Source organism: Elephas maximus, chromosome 15 (assembly GCF_024166365.1).
Source record: "Elephas maximus indicus isolate mEleMax1 chromosome 15, mEleMax1 primary haplotype, whole genome shotgun sequence".
Taxonomy (NCBI): Eukaryota; Metazoa; Chordata; class Mammalia; order Proboscidea; family Elephantidae; genus Elephas; species Elephas maximus.
The window spans coordinates 90,684,008-90,703,708 of record NC_064833.1 but is presented as its reverse complement, the minus strand read 5'-3'; positions in this window follow the sequence as shown (position 1 = coordinate 90,703,708).

The window sequence follows — 19,701 nt, the reverse complement described above, 5'->3', positions numbered from 1 at the left end:
GGCAGTCACATAATGGCATAATTGCTTCCATGATAAGATCTGATATAATGTGATCACCTCCATGATGGAATCTGCTGTAGGTAGCCATTCAGCTGAAAGGGAGTTTACTTGGGGCTGTGGCCTGCATTAAATATATGTGGAATTTCTGGCAAAGCTCACTGGCTTTCATTCTACTATTGATCCTTCATTCAGCTTATTAGCATCTGACCCCCAGATCTTGGAACTTGGGTCAGCAGCTGGCCATCTGACCTGTGGATCTTGGGTTCATTAGCCCCTGCACCTACATGAGTCAGAAGAAGCCTCCAGCCTGATGGCTCACCTACAGACTTTGTACTTCCCAGCCTCTACAACTGTATGAGCCATTTTCTTGAGATAAATGTGTGTGTATATATATATGTAGTTAGTATAAAATATGGTTTACCCCTCCTTTGTCAAATTCATAAATCAATGGAAAAGAAGATGCTGGGACCTACAGATGAGAAAACAGTCAGTGTTATTGGTGGGGCTGATTTTGTGGTGCTGAGGAGCATATCTTCAGTGGACTCCTCCCATGCTTCATGTTTATTAGTCACACATCCCTCCCCAGTGCCTGACACGAATAGAGAACTGAAGGCTTTCCCTGCAGGGACAGGCTGCTTACAGCTCATATGCCAGCAGTGCAGGGATCTACTCTGCAGGCATACAGAGGAGGCAGAGAGAAAGGGAGTGATGGAGGGAGAAAGAGACAGACAGATATAGAGAGAAAGGGGAGGGAATATGGAAAAAGTGAAACAGGGGAAGGAAGAAAGGGAAAGATTGAGAGAGAGATGGGGAGAGGATGACAAAGAAAGGGAAAAAGGGAGAGAGAATGGATGGAGCCAAGCATGCTCAGTCCTTTCTCCAAATGGACTAGCCAGTTACGGTAGAAGGGAAGTGGCCCATACTGATGCTTTATCAATGCCCTCATTGATTCTCTATTGAGACCACTGTGATGGAGCTTCCTTTTTAAAAACATTGCATTTTAGCACTACCCTGTTAGAATCCATCATCTTAATATATTTAAGAAGTTGGAAATGTGCATATGCCTTTGTAATTACTAAAGGAAATGTTTCAGTTCTTTTTCTAACAGACAAAATTAGAACCAAATCAGTATTGCTGTGAATTATTTTTACTAAGGAGTTTGAATAACACAGTTTGTAACTTTTATTGAACAATTTTTTTTTACATGAAGCTTTCTTGTAAAACTAATCTTCCTTAGTAAACATTCTGTTCTCAAGATTATTGGTCAGTGGTATTTGGACTATTTTTTAATTCTCTTATTCTTGTAATAAGAACAGTTCTTTGCCCTTTCTACCAACAGAATTGGAAAGAAAATCGATATGCCAAGGTGCTGAATAACTGTTGACAGTTCAAATTTTCTGATAATAAGTATATAGAGAGGTGGGGCAAGATGGCAGAATAGTCAGACACTTAGTGCCATTTCTCTTACAATGAAGACCCCCTCCCCCAAAAAAACCAAGTGAGTCAAATGCATATGACAATCTAGGACCCTTAAGCATCAAAGACAAAGCTGAAGGGCTGGATTGAAGAGCAAGTAGAAGGAGAGACAATTCAAAAACTGTATAAGCAGAGAATTACATATCTCGGTGTCCTGCTAGCCAAATCTGCAAAGCTTGGACACACTGTCAAGCAGCAGCATCCCAAGCTGAAATTCACCCCACCTGGTAGAGCTAAGCAGGAGCAACTGTGCACATACTTCCAGAGTCAAACAGGAGCAATGCCATACATGTGAAATTCAAGTGCATGCACCCAACCCATTTTGCACACTCTCCCCACACCCATCTGCCTCCCAACTCTGACACCAGCCTGGTGGTATTCAACACTGCCATATCCCCTAGTTCAGGAACCCATGGCCCCAGTCCAGAGGTGCCCAACGCTTCACCCAGTCACTGGCACAGAGCATACACCCCATCTGATCACTTGCACCTGCACCTTACTGGCCAAGTTGGCACAGCGTGCCCATATTGATTCAAGGCAGGCAGTGTTCCCACCTGATGCCCACTTCACTGCAACAGCCAGGTGGTAACTGCTGAGCTATAGCATTCAACACCATCCCACCATCTAAGAAGGGATCTCAACCACCCACGCCAAGGGCCTGTAGATTGGCAGTATTGCCGACTCCATCCAGCCACCCAAGATGGGGGCCTGAAGAGTAGTTGTGCCCCCAACCCCTCCAGCTAACTGCACTGGGTGCCCAAGGACCAGGTGCACAAACCTCCCTACGATGTGCTCTAGCAGTCAGGGGCATCACTCTGTACTGCAACCAGAGACTTGTGCCTTCTCCAAAACCCAATGAAGCCCTGCCCATCCAGGATTCTAGGTGAGTCTCTGCACCATACACCCAGTAATTAATGCCCTGGCCGCCTTCACCCCAAACATCCAGCAAGTTGCAGAGCTCACGCACAACACCCTACCCAAAGACCAAGGAGAACACCTCCTGCACCTATGGCCAGGTGACCAGCAGGGCAGATACATAACATCATGAAAAATGCCACCTACATCCTCAGCATCCTCGCAAGAACAGTGAACAGGGTCCCATGCTCACACACTTAGTATCTGCTCTGCCTAGGCAGAGACAGGAAGTGAGAACTTCAATGGGGCCAGATTAACAACCAGAGTAGCACACATGCCCAGCCTACTTGGATATATCAAAACAAAAATTCAGAATGCAATAAACAAACATACAATATTGTATGTTTAATAGAATATTAAATTAAATTAATCAAGAATATAATAACTTCTTGATGTCTTGGAGACAAAAGTCAATAACAAATCACCTAAAAAAGGACAGGATGGCTCCAGCAAGAGACCAAAACGAAGAACCAGAAAACCTTCAGGAGGAAGATAAGACAATAGAAATACTTGATAATGAATTTAAAAGACTAATATACAGAGCTTTCTGAGAGATCAAGAAGAGATAAGGGAAAACACAGGCAAAGCAACAGGAAAACAATACAAGTACAAAATGACAGAATAAATAGCCTACTAGAAACCATAAAAAAACAGTGACTACAATCCAAAAGATTAACAATAAAATGTCAGAATTAGACAACTCAATAAAAGGACATAGGAGCAGAATTGAGACAATGGGAGACAGAATTAGTGACATGGAAGACAAATCCCTTGACACCAATTTGTTTGAGGAAAAATGAGAAAAAAGAATGAAGAAAGCCTAAGAATTATGTAGGATGCTATCAAGAGCAAAACTCTGTGTGTGACTGATATTCCAGAATAAGGAGGGATAATGGAAAACACAGAGAGATTTGTTGAAGATTTGCTGGCAGAAAACATCCCTAATATGAGGATATATCCATCCAAGAAACACGATGAACTCCATACAGGATAGGCCATAAAAGAAAGTCACCAAGACATATCAAAATCAAACTCTCCAAAACCAAAGACAAAGAAAGAATACTGAGAGCAGCTAGAGAAAAATGTAAAGTCACCTACATAGGAGAATGAATAAGACTAAACTCTGACCACTCAGCTGAAACCATGCAGGCAAGAAAGCAATGGAATGACGTATATAAAACCTTGAAGGAAAAACTGCCAGCCAAGAATTATATATAACCAAAAAACCAAACCCAGTGCCGTTGAGTCGATTCTGACTCATAGTGACCCTATAGGACAGAGTAGAACTTCCCTATACAGTTCCCAAGGAGCACCTGGCAGATTCAAACTGCTGACCCTTTGGTTAGTAGCCATAGCACTTAACCAATATAAATTTTCAAAATTTTCTCTCAAATATGATGGCCAATTTAGGATGTTTCCATATAAACAGAAACTAAGGGACTATATAAACACTAGACCAAAATTATAAGAAATATTAAAAGGAGTCCTCCAGTTAGAGAACCAAAAACATCAGACAATAATCCAAGACTAGGACACAGGACAGATCAAACAGATACCAACCCAGATGAGGAATTCTCAAGAATAAAACAAAGCTAAAAGACAGAAAATAGGGAACCAGAGACATCAATATGTAAACAATGACAACATCAGAACAAAAAAAGAAGAAATAAATGGTATAGCTATAGGACTTCCATAGGGAGAGGAAGTCAAAGTGATATCAGGAAATAAAAGACTGTTTTAAAGTTAGGAAAATAAAGTAAATTTCAAGGTAACCACAAAGGAGGCTAACAACCCCATCCATCAAATAAAAGAGAAGAAAAAATAAAGACTTAGCAAAAACAAAATAAACAGTAATGAATTAAGTGAAAAGAAAATCTATAAACAAAAGAACTCACCACAAAAAAAACTGTCAACACCACACACACACACAGGAAAAAAAAAAAAGCAGTGCACTCATACCTATTGATAATTACACTGAATATAAATGTCTTGAATGTACCAATAAAGAGAAAGAGTGGCAGAATGGATTTAAAAGACATTCTTCGTCTATATGCTGTCTACAAGAGAAACACCATAGACACAAAGACATAAACAAATGACAGCTTGAAGAATGGAAAAAAATATATATCCAGCAAACAATAACCAAAAGAGCAGAAGTGGCAATACTAATCTCCAAAAAATAGTCTTTAAAGGAAAAATCACCATAAAGGATAAGGAAGGACATTAATATAATTATTAAAGGATTATTACCCCAGGAGGTCACCAAGTATCTGTTTATCACACTGTGGTGGTTTGAGTGTTGATGTGATACTGGAAGCTTTGCCGCTGGTATTTTAAAAGCCATCAGCGTCACCCTGATGGATAGGTTTCAGTGGAGCTTCCAGATTAAGATAGACTAGGAAGAAAGATATATAGCAGTCTACTTCTGAAAAAATAGGCCATTGAAAACCTTAGAATAGCATCAGAATATTGTCTGATATAATGCTAGAAGACGAGCCCTTCAGCATGGAAGGTGCTCAAAATATGACTGATTGGGGAAGAGCTACCTCCTCAAATTACAGTTGATCTCAATGACATGGATGGAATAAAGCTTTTGGGACCTTCATATGCTGATGTGGCATGACTCAAAATAGGAAGAAACAGCTGCAAACACTGATTAATAATAGGAACTAGGATGTACAAAGAATTAATCTAGGAAAATTGGAAGTTGTCAAAAATGAAATGGAACACATAAATACCTATATCCTAGGAATTAGGGAGGTGAAATGGACTGGTATTGGCCATTTTGAATCAATCATATGGTATATTATGCCAGAAATGACAAATTGAAGAGGAATGGTATCACATTCATCATCAACAAAAACATTTCAAGATCTATCCTGAAGTACAATGCTGTCAGTGATAGGGTAATATCCATAGCCAGAAAAAATGATGAACTAAAAGAGCTGAACAGAAGATTTCAAAGGGTAGCTCGAGAAGACAAAGAGAAGTGTTATAATGAAATGTGCAAAGACCTGGAGTTGGAACACAAAAAGAGAAGAACACCTCTAGCATTTCTCAAGCTGAAAGAACGGAAGAAAAAATTTCAGTCTCGAGTTGCAATATTGAAGGATTCTATGGGCAAAATATTGAACAATGCAGGAAGCATCAAAAGAAGATGGAAAGGATACATATGGTCACTACACCAAAAAGAATTGGTTGACATTCAACCATTTCAGGAGGTAGCATTTGATCAAGAACCAATGGAATTGAAGGAAAAAGTCCAAGCTGTACTGAAAGCATTGACAAAAAATAAGGCTTCAGGAATTGACAGAATACCAGTCGAGATGTTTCAACAAACAGATGCAGTGCTGGAGGTGTTCACTTGTCTATGACAAGAAATTTGGAAGACAGCTACCAGGACAATGGACTGGAAGAGATCCATATTTGTGCCCAGTCCCAAAAAGGTGATTAAACAGAATGCAGAAATTGTCAAACAATATCATTAAGATCACAGGCAAATAAAATATCATTAATATCACATGCAAGTAAAATTTTCCTGAAGCTTATTCAAAAGAGGTTGCAGCAGTACGTACACAGGGAACTGCCAGTAATTCCAACTGGATTCAGAAGAGGCCGTGGAACAAGGATATCATTGCTGATGTCAGATGAATTTTGGCAGAAAGCAGAGGATACCAGAGAGCTGTTTACCTGTGTTTTATTGACTATTGGAAGCATTTGATTGTGTGGATCATAACAAATTATGGATAACATTGCAAAGAATGAGAATTTCTGAACACTTAATTGTGCTCATGCAGAACCTGTACATAGATCAAGAGAGTGCAAGGGGTTCCTGCATGGTTTAAAGTCAGGAAAGGTGTGTGTCAGGTTGCATCCTTTCACTGTATTTATTCAATGTGTATGCTGAGCAAAAGGTCCAAGAAGCTGGATTATATGAAAAAAGGGTGGCATCAGGATTGGTGGAAGGATCATTAACAACCTGCAGTATGCAAATGACACAACCTTGCTTGCTGAAAACACAGAATACTTGAAGCACTTATTGATGAAGATCAATTACTACAGCCTTCTGTATGGATTACACTTAACATTATTAAAACAAAAATTCTCACAACTGGGTCAATAAGTAACATCATGATAAATGGAGAAAAAGTTGAAGTTCTCAAAGATTTCTTTTTACTTGGATCCACACTCAAATGCCCATGGAAGCAGCAGTCAGGAAATCATAGGATGTATTACATTGGACAAATCTACTGAAAAAGACCTCTTTAAAGTGTTAAAAAGCAAAGATGTCACTTTGAGGACTAAGGTGTGCCTAACCCAAGCCATGATAATTTCAATCGTCACAATGCATTCGAAACCTGGACAATGAATAAGGAATACTGAAGAAGAATTGATGTCTTTGAAGTACATTGGTGGTGAAGAATATTGAATATACCATGGACTGCTAGGAGAAGAAACAAATCTGTCTTTGAACAAATACAGCCAGAGTTCCCCTTGGAAGCGAGAATGGTGAGACTTTGTCTCACATGCTTTGAACATGTTATTAGGAGGGACCATTCCCTGGAGAAGGACATCATGCTTGGTAAAGTACGTGGTCAGCAAAACAGAGGGAGACCCTCAACAAGATGGATTGCATAGTGGTGCCAAGTGGCTAACAAACATACCATAACTACAATTGTGGGGATGGCTCATGAACAGGCAGTTCTTCATTCTTTTGTACATACAGTCACTGTGAGTCAGAATTGACTCAGTGGCACATAACGACAACAGCAACACCAGGAGAATATAACGATAATAAATATATATGCACCCTATGACAAGGCTCCCAAATTCATAAAACAAAATCTAACAGCATTGAAAACAGTTCCACAATAATGGTAGGAGAAATCAACACACCACTTTTCGTGAAGGACAGAACATCTAGAAAGAAACTCAATAAAGACACACAAGATCTAAATGCCACAATCAAACTCCTTGACCTCATAGACATATACAGAACACTCCACACATCAGCAACGAAGTATACGTTCTTTTGAACCACACATGGAACATTCTCCAGGATAGACAACATTTTAGGCCACAACACAAGCCTCAGCAAAATCCAAAACAGTGAAATAATACAAAGCATCTTTCCTGAGCATAATTCCATAAAAGGAGGAATTAGTAACAGAAATAGCAAGGAAAAAATCAAATACATGGAAATTGAACAACATCTTGGCTAAAAACTACTGGCTAATTGAAGAAATCAAGGATGGAGCAAAAATAATCATAGAGTCAAACGAGAATGAAAATATTTCTTACCAAAACCTTTGGTTCCCAGGAAAGGCAGTGCTCAGAGGTTAATTTATAGCAATAAATGCATACATCAAAAAGTAAAAAAAGATAGCACAAAAATCATGACATTAACCCTACAACTTGAACAAATAGCAGCAAAAGAAGCCTGCAGTCACCAGAAGAAAGGAGATAATAAAGATTAGAGTAGAAATACATGAAATAGAGAAGAGAAATAAAATAGAAGCAACAAGACCAAAAGTTAGTTATTTGAAAGAATCAGCAAAATTGACAAACCATTGGTTAAACTGAAAAAAGGAAAACAGGAGAGGAAACAAATAACCTGAATAAGAAAGGGGACAGAGGGTATCTTAGTCATCTAGTGCTGCTATAACAGAAAGACCACAAGTGAATGGCTTTAACAAAGAGAAGTTTATTTCCTCACAGTAAAGTAGGCTAAAAGTCCAAATTCAGGGTGTAAGCTCCAGGGGAAGGCTTTCTGTCTCTGTTGGCCTTCTCATCAATCTTCCCCAGATCTTCTCCACACAGGGACTCCAGTTCCAAAGGATGTGCTCTTCTACTGGCACTGCTTTCTTGGTGGTACGAGGTCCCCCTTTCTCTCTGCTTGCTTCTTGTTTTTATATCTCAAGAGATTGCCTCAAGACACAATCTAATCTTGTAGATTGAGTCCTGCCTCACTAACACAACTGCTGCCTATCCTCCCTCATGAACATCATAGAGACAGGATTTACAGCATATAGAAAAAAATCACACAATACTGGGATCATGGCCCAGCCCAATTGATTACACACACTTTTGTGGGGACATAATTCAATCCATGACAGATGGTATCACAACAAATCCAACTAAAATAAAAAGGATCATAACAGAATAATACGAAAAATTTTACTCCAACAAATTTGAAAACCTATAGGAAAAGGACAAATTTCTAGAAACACACTACCTACCTAAACTAACACAAACTGAGGTAGAAAAACTAAACAGATCCATAACAAAAGAAGAGATTGAAGAGGTAATTAAAAAAAGCCCTGGCCCAGATAGCTTCACTGGAGAATTCTACCAAATTTTCAGAGATGAGCTCACACCAATAATATTCAAATTATTGCAGAGCATAGAAAAAGAAGGAATACCCTTGAATTCATTCTATGAATCCAGCATAACCTGATACCAAAGCCAGGCAGAGATACCACGCACACACACAAAAAAATACAAACCAATATCCCTCATGAATATAGATACAAAAACTCTCAAAATTCAGGTCAATAGAATTCAACAGCCAATCAAAAAAAATAACGCATCATGACCAAGTGGTATTCATACCAGATATGCAAGGATGGGTCAACATTAGAAAACTGAACAACATAATCCACCACATAAATAAAATGAAAGAAAAAAATCACATGTTGATTTCAGTTGACACAGAAAAAGCATTTGACAAAATCCAACATCCAATCATGATAAAAAAAAAAACTCTCAGCAAAATAGGAATAGAAAGGAAATTCCTAGACATAATAAAAGATATTTATGCAAAACCAACAGCTAACACCATTCCCAGCAGAGAGAGATTGAAAGCATTCCCCTTGAGAACAGGAACCAGACAAGGATGCCTTTTATAACACTTATTCAACATCATGCTGGAAGTCCTAGCTAGAGCAATAAGGCAAGAAAAATAAATAGAGCACATTCACACTGGTAAGGAAGAGGCAAAACTATCCCTATTTTCAGATGACGTGATCCTATACATAGAAAACCCTGAAGAATCCACACAAAACCTACCAGAACTAATAGAAGATTTCAGCAAAGTAGCAGGATAAAAGATTAACGTACAAAAAATCATTTGGATTCCTCCACAACAACGAAGAGATCTTTGAAAAGGAAAGCAGCAAATCAATGCTATTTACAATAGCCTCCAAGAAGATAAAATACTTAGGAATAAATCTAACCAGGGACATAAAAGACCTATATAAAGAAAAGTACAAAATACCACTGCAAGAAACCAAAAGAGACATACATAAATGGAAAAACCTGCCATGCTCGTGGATAGGAAGACTCAACATTGTAAAAACATCAATACTACCCAAAGTGATCTACAGATATGATGCAATCCCTATGCAAATTCCAACAGCATTCTTTAACTAGATGAAGAAACAAATCACCAACTTTATATGAAAAAGGAAGAAACCCTGGAGAAGTAAAGCATTATTGAAGAACAAAATAGGAGGCCTCATACTACCTGATCTTAGAACCTATCATACAGCCACAGTAGTCAAAACATCCTGGAACTGGTACAACAACAGACCAGATTTATAGATATAAAATATCAAAGTAAGGACCAAACATTCATAAATACTATAGCTCTCATTTCTGTAACTGCTCACATGGTTGCTGTATTTATAAATTCCTTATTCTTCAACTCCCGAAGTAAGCCGTTAAGCTGGTCATGTTTCCGAGTCTGGTGAAATGACCCAAGCCTTCATCATCGAAGGGTCTTTGAATTAAATGTTCTGGCTGTGTTGGGTTGTTACAGTTTGCCATCTACTTATCACAGAACTTGAGAGTATGAAGAAGCACACCAGGGCTTTAGAGGACTCTTAAATTCCAGACAAACTTCTCCTTGCCTCCATCCCCCATTGTGTCCTAGAGATCCAATTCCCCCTGATATCAAAGATCAATTATATCAGCCCACATAATAACCACGTTCTTTTCCAGCTGGTTCATTGGCCTGAAGGGCCCAATGTGACTAGAATCCATTCTGAGCTTTAATTTTTCTTTATTGTGCTTTAGATGAAAGTTTACTCAGCAAATTAGTTTTTCATTAAAATATCAATGCACATATTGTTTTGTGACATTGGTTGCTAACCCCACGATGTGTCAATGCTCTCCCGTTCTTGAACTTGGGTTCTGCATTATTAGATTTCCTGTCCCCCTACTGCCTTCTAGTCTGGTATGCCCATTTAGTCTCGTTTTGCTTTACAGGACTGTCTAATCTTTGGCTGAAGGGTGAACCTCAGGAGTGACTTCATCACTGAATTGAAACAGTGTCTGGGGGCCATACTCTTGGGGTTTCTCCAGTTTCTGTCAGACAAGTAAGTCTGATCTTTTTTTGCGAGTTAGAATTTTGTTCTACATGTTTTTCTCCAGCTCTGTCCAAGACCTACTATTGTGATCCCTGTCAGAGCAGTTGGTGGTTGTACCCGGGCTTCATCTGGTCGTGCTGGACTCAGTCTGGTGGAGGCTGTGGTAGTTGTGGTACTTTAGTCCTTTGGACTAATCTTTCCCTTGTGTCTTTGGTTTTCTTCATTCTTTCTTGCTCCAGATGGGATGAGACCAGTGGAGTATATTAGATGGCGACTCACAAGCTTTTAAGACCCCAGACGCTACTCACCAAAAAAGATGTAAAACATTTTCTTTATAAACTGTGTTATGCCAATTGAGCTACATGTTCCCTGAGATCATGGTCCCCGGCCCTCAGCCCAGTAATTCAGTCCCTCAGGGAGTTTGGATGTGTCTATGAAGCTTCCATGACCTTGCCTTTGTCAAGTTGTGCTGACTTCCCCAGGATAGTGTACTGTCTTACCCCTCACCAAAGTTACCACTAATTTATTGTATATTTAGTGTTTTTCCCCTACCCCTCGTAACCGTCAAAGATTATTTCTTTCTGTGTGTAAACCTTTTCATGAGTTTTTATAATTGTATTCTCATACAGTATTTGTCCTTTTGTGATTGTCTTATTTCACTCAGTATAACATCCTCCAGATTCATTCACATTGTGAGAAGCTTTGAAGATTGATCATATTTCATCATTGCACAGTATTCCATTGTGTGTATGTACCATAGTTTGTTTTTTTTTATCCATTCACCTGTTAATGGGCACTTAGGTTGTTTTCATTTTTTTTGCTATTGTGAATAATGCTGCAATGAACAGGGGTGTGCATATGTCTATTCATGTGTCAGCTCTTTTTCTCTAGAATATATTCTACCAGTGGGATAGCTGGATCTTATGGTATTTCTATTTCTAGCACTTAAGGAAGCACCATATCATTTTCCATAGTTGTTGTACCATTTCGTAGTCCCACCAACAGTGCATAAGAGCTCCAATCTCCCTGAGGTCTCGCTAACATTTTTTTTTTTTGATTCATGCCAGTAATGTTGGGGAAAGATGGTATCTCATTGTAGTTTTGATTTGCATTTCTCTAATGGCTAGTGATTGTGAACATTTCCTGATGTGTCTGTTAGCCAACTGAATGTCTTCTTCGATGAACTGTCTGTTCATATCTTTTGCCCATTTTTAATGGGATTATTTGTCTTTTTGTTGTAGAGGTGTTGAATTTTCCTATAGATTTTAGAGATTAGACCTTTGGCAGATTTGTTATAGCCGAAGTTTTTCCCCAGTCTGTAGGTTCTCTTTTTACCCTTTTGGTGAAGTCTTCAGATGAGCATAAGGGTTTTCTCAGTATTTCTAGCTTATCTTCTGGCTTTTGTGTGTTGTTAGTTATGGTTTGTATCTTATTTATGCCATGTATTAGGGCTTCATTCTAAGCTTTAAATTTAATGTGCACAGTAGTTAATAGCTTGGCTGCTAACCAAAAGGTTGGCAGTTCGAATCCACTAGCTGCTTCTTGGAAACCCTATGGGTAAGTTCTACTCTATCCTATAGGGTTTCTATGAGTTGGAAACAACTCAGTAGCAATGGATTTGGTTTTGGTATTGTGTACCCTGAATTAAACTCTTGGGAGCAAAGTCCTCTAAATCAATACAGCTTAAGGTTGTGGAAAGGGGAAGTAAAAAGTTTGCCAGTAGATCAATAGAATAATAGTAAAAGGAACCACTCCCAATGTTGCTCTTGATTCCCAGATCTGCAAATCCTGGCTAGGGAAGAATGAGCACCACATACTCAGGATTGATTCAGCATCAAAAATTGTGTCACTCAACTGATATCATAGCACAGACTTCAATAACTGGATAAATTAATAAGTAAGAAAATCTAAATAAAGTATGAACTTTCTGAATAATCACATATCAATATTGGTTGTTTAATTGTAAGAAATGTTTCACAATAATGCAATATGTTAATAATAAAGGACACTGAGTGCGGGGTATGTGGAAACTGTGCTGTCTTCTCAATTTTCTCTATAAACCTAAAACTTTTTTAAAAGATAAATTCTATTTTTAAAAACACTATATATCAAAGGCGAAAAGAAATCATTCCACCATTCTATTTGGCTAGCTGTATCAAGGTGATAAAGAATATGGGAAGACCAGTGAATTCCATGAGCAGATGATATGACACAATTCACTTGCTATAAAATCAATTCTTTGGTCAGGAATGGTGTAATGTGACTCACCATAACCATTAATGGATCAGGCATTAGGTAAGAATACAGATGGGGGATTTGGCAAAAGCATTTTGAGCAGCGAAGGAAGGCATAGCCATATCTAGAACAAGTGTTTAATCCAGCAAAAACCAAATACTGTCCCTTTCATAATAGAAAGTGGTCCAGTGTAATCAACATGACAAGTGCCTGGATTATCTCCTTAGAGAAAAGTACCATCTGAGGTCTTTTGGTCATGCTCTCACCAAGCTATGCAACTAGCAATGGGAATCAGACTGGCCTTTATGAATAGAGGCCCATTCTGCTGAGCCTATTTGTAATGCCCATCCCTTCTGCATGCACAATTTGTTCATAAGATCAATGGGTAAGCTTGGAGATGGTTGTGGGAAGAAGTTGCCAGACATCCACTTAGCAGCTCATCCTGTCCCTCTGACTATTAAGATCCTCTTCTATTGAGGCTGCTCTTCAGTAAGCATTTGCATAAAACACAAATATTTTCACTCTCTGTGCTCATTTTGAAAGACTCATTCACATATTTCCTTCTAAGACCTCTTTTCACTGATTTTCCAATTATGTTCTTTCAAAGTCCCTGACTATCGTGTCAAACAATTAGCCATTGTTCAGAAATCAGTAGGACCCATACGGCTTTCTTTCTTTCTTTCTAGGCTAAAAGAATAATCAGATGCCCTGCTCACTGTTCCCCTCACTGGGCACAAGGTGGGTGGTAGGATATTCTTTGTTATAGTCCTTCAGGAACATGCCTGAGTGGAACTCCAGCTATCCAGTGCTGGATGGTGCTAGAACAATCTGAAAACCAGGCACAATTTTTTTCTTTCCTTAGTCCACAGATTATAGAGAACACACCATTTAGATAGTTAAAAAGGAAGGAATATTCCTAGAGTGGATGCCAAGGGGACCTCAGCCATTTAATGACACAATTTGTTTGTGCCCAATCTCAGCTGTCCGTTTCACTTTATGATAAGGTACTTACTGCGTCAGGCCACATGGTGACATAGTGGCCATGTTCAAGCAGGAGTAAGACAGAAGCTGTTTCTCATACTGAGATAGTTATCTTAAGAGGATAGTGTCTTAGTTTGGATTCTCTAGAGGAGCAAAACCAGTGAAGCATATTAGATATATAGAGAGAAATTTTCTTCAAGAAAATGGCTCATGCAATTGTGTTGATTGGCAAGTCCCAAATCCTTGGGTCAGACAATAGGTTGACTATCTCTGCTGGTTCATGGGTTCCAGGAGTAGGCGAATCCAAAATCAGCAGGTCAGGAGACAAGCTGAAGGCCTCTGCTGGCTTATGTCCCAAGAACCAGAGGTCAGATGTAGGATCAAGAGAGAGAAAGAGAGGGGTTAGCCAGAACGTTAATTTATATCATGGATGCAGGCCACACCCTCAAGGAAATTCCTCTTCTAACTGATTGGCTGCTTACATCAGATTACAAAATGGGAGGTTATTACATAGTGTCTGTCAAACCACTGAGAATCATAGCCTAACCAAGTTGACACAACATTTTCCATCACAGGTACCGTATTTTTTTCTCCAATCTTAAACAATCCAAAATTATTCTAACTAAAACAGAGATGTCTTAGGCTGGGTTCTCTTGGGAAGCAAAACCAGTGATGTGTATAAATATATATAGAGAGATTTATATTAAGGAAACAGCTCATGCTATTGTAGGATTTGGAACATCCCAAATCCTTGGATCAGGATAGAGTCCTTTCCCAATTCACGGAGCTCCAGAAACTGGTGAACTCAAGATGAGCAGGTTGGAGAGCAGGGATCCTGCTCACAGGTTGTGACGGTTGAAGAATCCCCAATGTCGGTAGGCAAGACCACAAGGTTTCTCCTGAGTCACTTAGCTACAGGGGCTGGTGAACCAAGATAAGCAGGTCAGGGAGCAGGACTCTTGCTCTCAGACTGTGAAGATCGGCTAATCCCAAAATGGACAGGTAAGCTGCTAGCTCAAGTCCCAAGAAACAGAGGTCAGACAAGAGACAGCTGCTGGATCCAGAACAAGCCAACAACCTTTGCACAGCAAGCAGAAAAGAAGTAGGCAGTGGAAGGTGGAGAGATGAAGGCTGAGGGGGTGGCGAGCTGCCACAGGCCCCACCCCGCTGGGCCAGTACCACTCAGCGGAGTCCATCATGGGGGTGATCACATACCAAATTTCAACAGGAAAGTGATCACAACATTATACAACTCCCAAAACACTGAGAATCATGGCCCAGCCAAGTTGACACACAATCTTAACTATCACAAGAGAAAATACAAGAAATGTTGATTAGAAAAAAAAAAGTCAATTAGAATTCTTAGGAAGAATAAAATTTTGGCTGCTGTATAAATCCGCCACCTGTCAGTTTCTCATATGTACTGTGGTGGCTTGTGTGTTGCTATGATACTGGAAGCTATGCAACTGGTATTCAAATATCAACAGGGTCATCCATAGTAGAAAAGGTTATAGTGGAGCTCCCAAATTAAGACTATGAAGAAAGGCCTGGAGATCTACTTTGAAAAATTGATGCATGAAAGCCCTGTGGATCACAACAGATAATTGTCCAATGTAGTGCTGGAAGGTGAGACCCTTAGGTTGGAAGGCACTCAAAATACACAGTGACTGCAACAATGGACTAGGGCTAAAATTTTACATTTTATTGATAACTAGATGAGATATGTCAGAATATTTATCTAATTAATTTTATAATTTAATCTCCATGACACCTATGAGATAGGTATTAGGTACAGATTAGGAAAGTAAATACAGACAATGTCAGGAACTGGTCCAAGGGTCCACAAATTTTAAATGATAATCTGGCTCTGGGGTCTGGGTCTTTACACAAGATGTACTGCCTCTTTGAATACCAAAAACAAACAAAAAACCACTGCCATCCAGTTGATTCTGACTCATAGCAGCCCTACAGAACAGAGTAGAACTGTCCCACAGAGTGTCCAAGTTTGTAAATCTTTATGGAACCAGACTACCACGCCTTTCTCCTGTGGAGCGGCCAGTGGGTTTGAATCGCCAACCTTTCGGTTAGCAGCCAAGCACTTTAACCACTTCACCATTAGGGATTCTGCTGTTTGAATAGGATACTAAAATAAATAAATAAAGTGCCTAAGGTTACATGGTAAATCTGTAAGACTCACCCTTCCACATTTTGGTTTTTCTTTCTAGTGTTCAATTTCTTGCCTCAAAAGCAGTGGCTGTAGAAACTGAGGACTATTTCTCTCTTAAACTGCTCTCTGGAAAGGAACTGGCTTCCTGTGTTTCCATTCACAGATGTTAAAAAGGACAGTGATAGCTTCATAATGAAGCAGAGTTATCAAGAAGAGCATGGAGAGAAAGTCAACCGGGTCAGGACTCGAGTCCTTGCTCCATTATTTGCACTCTCAGTTTTGGATAACGTATTATCTCCAGGCTTCAGACTCCCATCTAAAAATTAGAATAAAAACAATATTAGCCTTGCAGAATTTTTGTGACTGTTAAAGGAAATAATACAGGCAAGGGCTTAACCTTGGAGCCTTGTATACGGCAAACACACAATGAATATTAGCTATTTTTATTGTTATTCAAAATAGGGTTGGAAGATAGTTGCATAGATTTTCCTTTATTTTGAGGCATTGTTGAAAAGTGAGTGAGAAACTATGTAATGAACAGGAAAATTTTGTGTTAATGAGCATCAAATTTATTATTGTAAAAATAGACAAGCCTAACTTTATCATCTAATTCCTGAGACGGGTTTAAAAGTTTTCCAGCTATTTGAAGTAAACTAAGATACCAAAACCAAAAACCAAACCCAGTGCCATCGAGTCGATTCTGACTCATAACGACCCTATAGGACAGGGTAGAACTGCCCCGTAGAGTTTCCAAGGAGCGCCTGGCAGATTCGAACTGCCGACCCATTGGTTAGCAGCCGTAGCACTTAACTACTCGCCACCAGGGTTTCCAAACTAAGATAGAGTTCTAAAAATGAATGTCATAATAATTTTCCCACAACCCTAAGCCAGATTATCTCAATTTCTTGGGAACTGACTTCAAGTATTACAAAGAAAAGGGAACGTGGCCTTATTTGAAAAATACCAGCAAGTGGACTAAAATAACTCGGGTTAAAATCAGATGATATAATAATAGTCATTTTCTTTTTGTTTTGAGAATTTGTCCCCATGTTACATTGTCACCCTTCCTATTTGTACAACAACACTATTGAGTGCAATCATTCTCTGTGTGAGGGTGTTTACTGAACAGACCAATGCATGCTGATGATCTCTCAGCGTATCCTGCACACCTGGAAAGACAAGCTTTATTTTCAAATACAGTAATTTGTTGCTCTTTCAATTTTTTTTAATTCCTTTATCTTAATCTCACAACCTGACTGAAGTATTTATTCAAAGAAACTTTTCTGCAACATTCTTGACTGTGGCATGCTACTGCCAGAGCTCAGCCATCAGCAGCATCAGAGAAAGCTATGTTTCATGAAGCCAGCCTCCGCGTATGCCACTCTTGTCCTACACAATCCATCAGTAAAGGCTCTGGGTGCATATACTGCTGTCTCCCATTCTTTGTCTACCTCTAGTCTAACACATCAGTGACAGACATATAGTCAATACTGCCAGGTTAACTTTGTGCCACCAACTTTTATTAGTGATTGGAAATTCATTTTAGTGTTTAGAGTGTTTAAAAGTAATGTACAAAGTGACATCAGCAGGAATTGCAGGATAAGGACCTCAGAAAATCCTCTCCTCCATAAAAGCAAAGAGAACACTGACAACAATTTTCAAAATCAACTTTTTTAGAACTCGGGAAGCTATACAAAGACTTGGAACAATCTGAGGAATATTTATTCAAGAAAAGTAGTTGAAGTTTGGTGAGAACGGTGAGCTCTGTGACATTTTAACTTGCCTTATTTTTCTTTTTCTTTTTATTGCTCTAGCCCTCTTCTCAGCTCCATAGTAGACTGTGGAATCAACAAGCCTGCAATTACAGTGAAAATCATCAGCCTAGGAGCCACTGGAACAGCGAGGTGAGCTTAGAGCTCCCCAAAAGCAACATACGCAGAGAATTCTCATTCAACCTGTCTGACAGCTACCTGAAGACCCTCACTTGTAGCACTTAAAAAGAAAAGATGGAGAATGAGCTAAACATAAATTTGAAAATATTAGACATATCTCTGGGAATTAGGAAGTTAACATACATATGCAGGGTCATGTACATATATGGGGCTGTGTAAATGTACATAAAATACCTAAGAAAGCACTAAACACTCACCTTCAGCTGATTTTGAGGCTCTGCACAGACAGGAAGTGAAGGCTAAGGCAGAGTTGTAAATTGGAGGCATGCTTCAACATAGACACAAAGCCCCTCAACAACTGGTTTCGGATATTTGAGGAAACCCTATCCAATCATTAGCTTACTGCTAAGCTGACTGAGCAGAGAATTCAGTGGCCACAAACAACAGAATATTAAAGATTTTGCTATTCAACAAGATCACTAAACAAATAACCAGCAGCAACAAAAACACAATAATGATCTCTGTAAAGGGGCAGGGGGGCAGTATCCAGGGTTGCTGCAAGATCTTATGTAATATATTCAGTTACACATGAAAAATTATGAGACATGCAGGAAACAGGAAAGTATTACCCATACAAAGGAAATAGACAGGAAACCAATATTGCCTGTGAGACGGCCTAGATTTCAGACTTATCAGACAAAGGCTTCAAAGTAGCTATTATAACGATGTTCAAAGAACTAAATAAAGGCACATGAAGTGCTGTCTGAGCATTGAGTGTTTGATGATACTAATCTGACTAGATTTAATAAATTGAGCTATTAGTTGTAATCCCCAGCACAAGTACTGAGAAAACAACTCAGAAAACATAGTAAAAGAAACCACAAGAGCATTAAAATTGTATGCTAGAAAATATCTATTTAACAAAAAAAGAAGGCAGGAATGGAAAAATGGGAAAAAGACATGATACATAGACAAAGTACCAAAGTTCTAAACATAAATTGTAGCTTATCATTAATTACACTAAATGTAAAATATTAACATCAAAAGGCAGAGACAGGGAGAGTAGATTAAAAGTAACCCAACTATATGGTATCTATCACAAACTTTAGATTAAGAAACACACTTAGGTTAAAAGTGAAATAATGGAAGAAGGTGTACCATGCAAACAGTAATCCAAAGAGAGCTTGAGTGGATGTACTAATATCAGAAAAAAATAGACTTTAAGCAAAAACTGTTATGAGAGACAAAGAAGAATATTTTCTAGTAATAAAAGGGTCAACCCATCAATAAGACTGAACAATTATAAGCATACACACTTAACAACAGAGCCCCAAAGTTCGCAAAGAAAACATGACAGAATTGAAGATAAATATAGACAATTTACAGTAATAGAAACTTCAATATCTCACTTTCAACAATGGATATAACAACTAGGCAAGGTCAGCAAGAAAATGGAATGCTTGACTGACACATAAACTGAATAGACCTAACAGATAATTCTAGGACATTTCTCTCAACAAAAGTAGAATAAGAATACACATTTTTCTTTGCACAATTGGAAATGCCAACCCTCAAATTTATATGGAAATGTGAAGGGCCCAAATAGCCAAAACAATCTTGAAAAAGAACAGAGTAGGAGGACTCTCACTTCCTGATCTCAAAATAT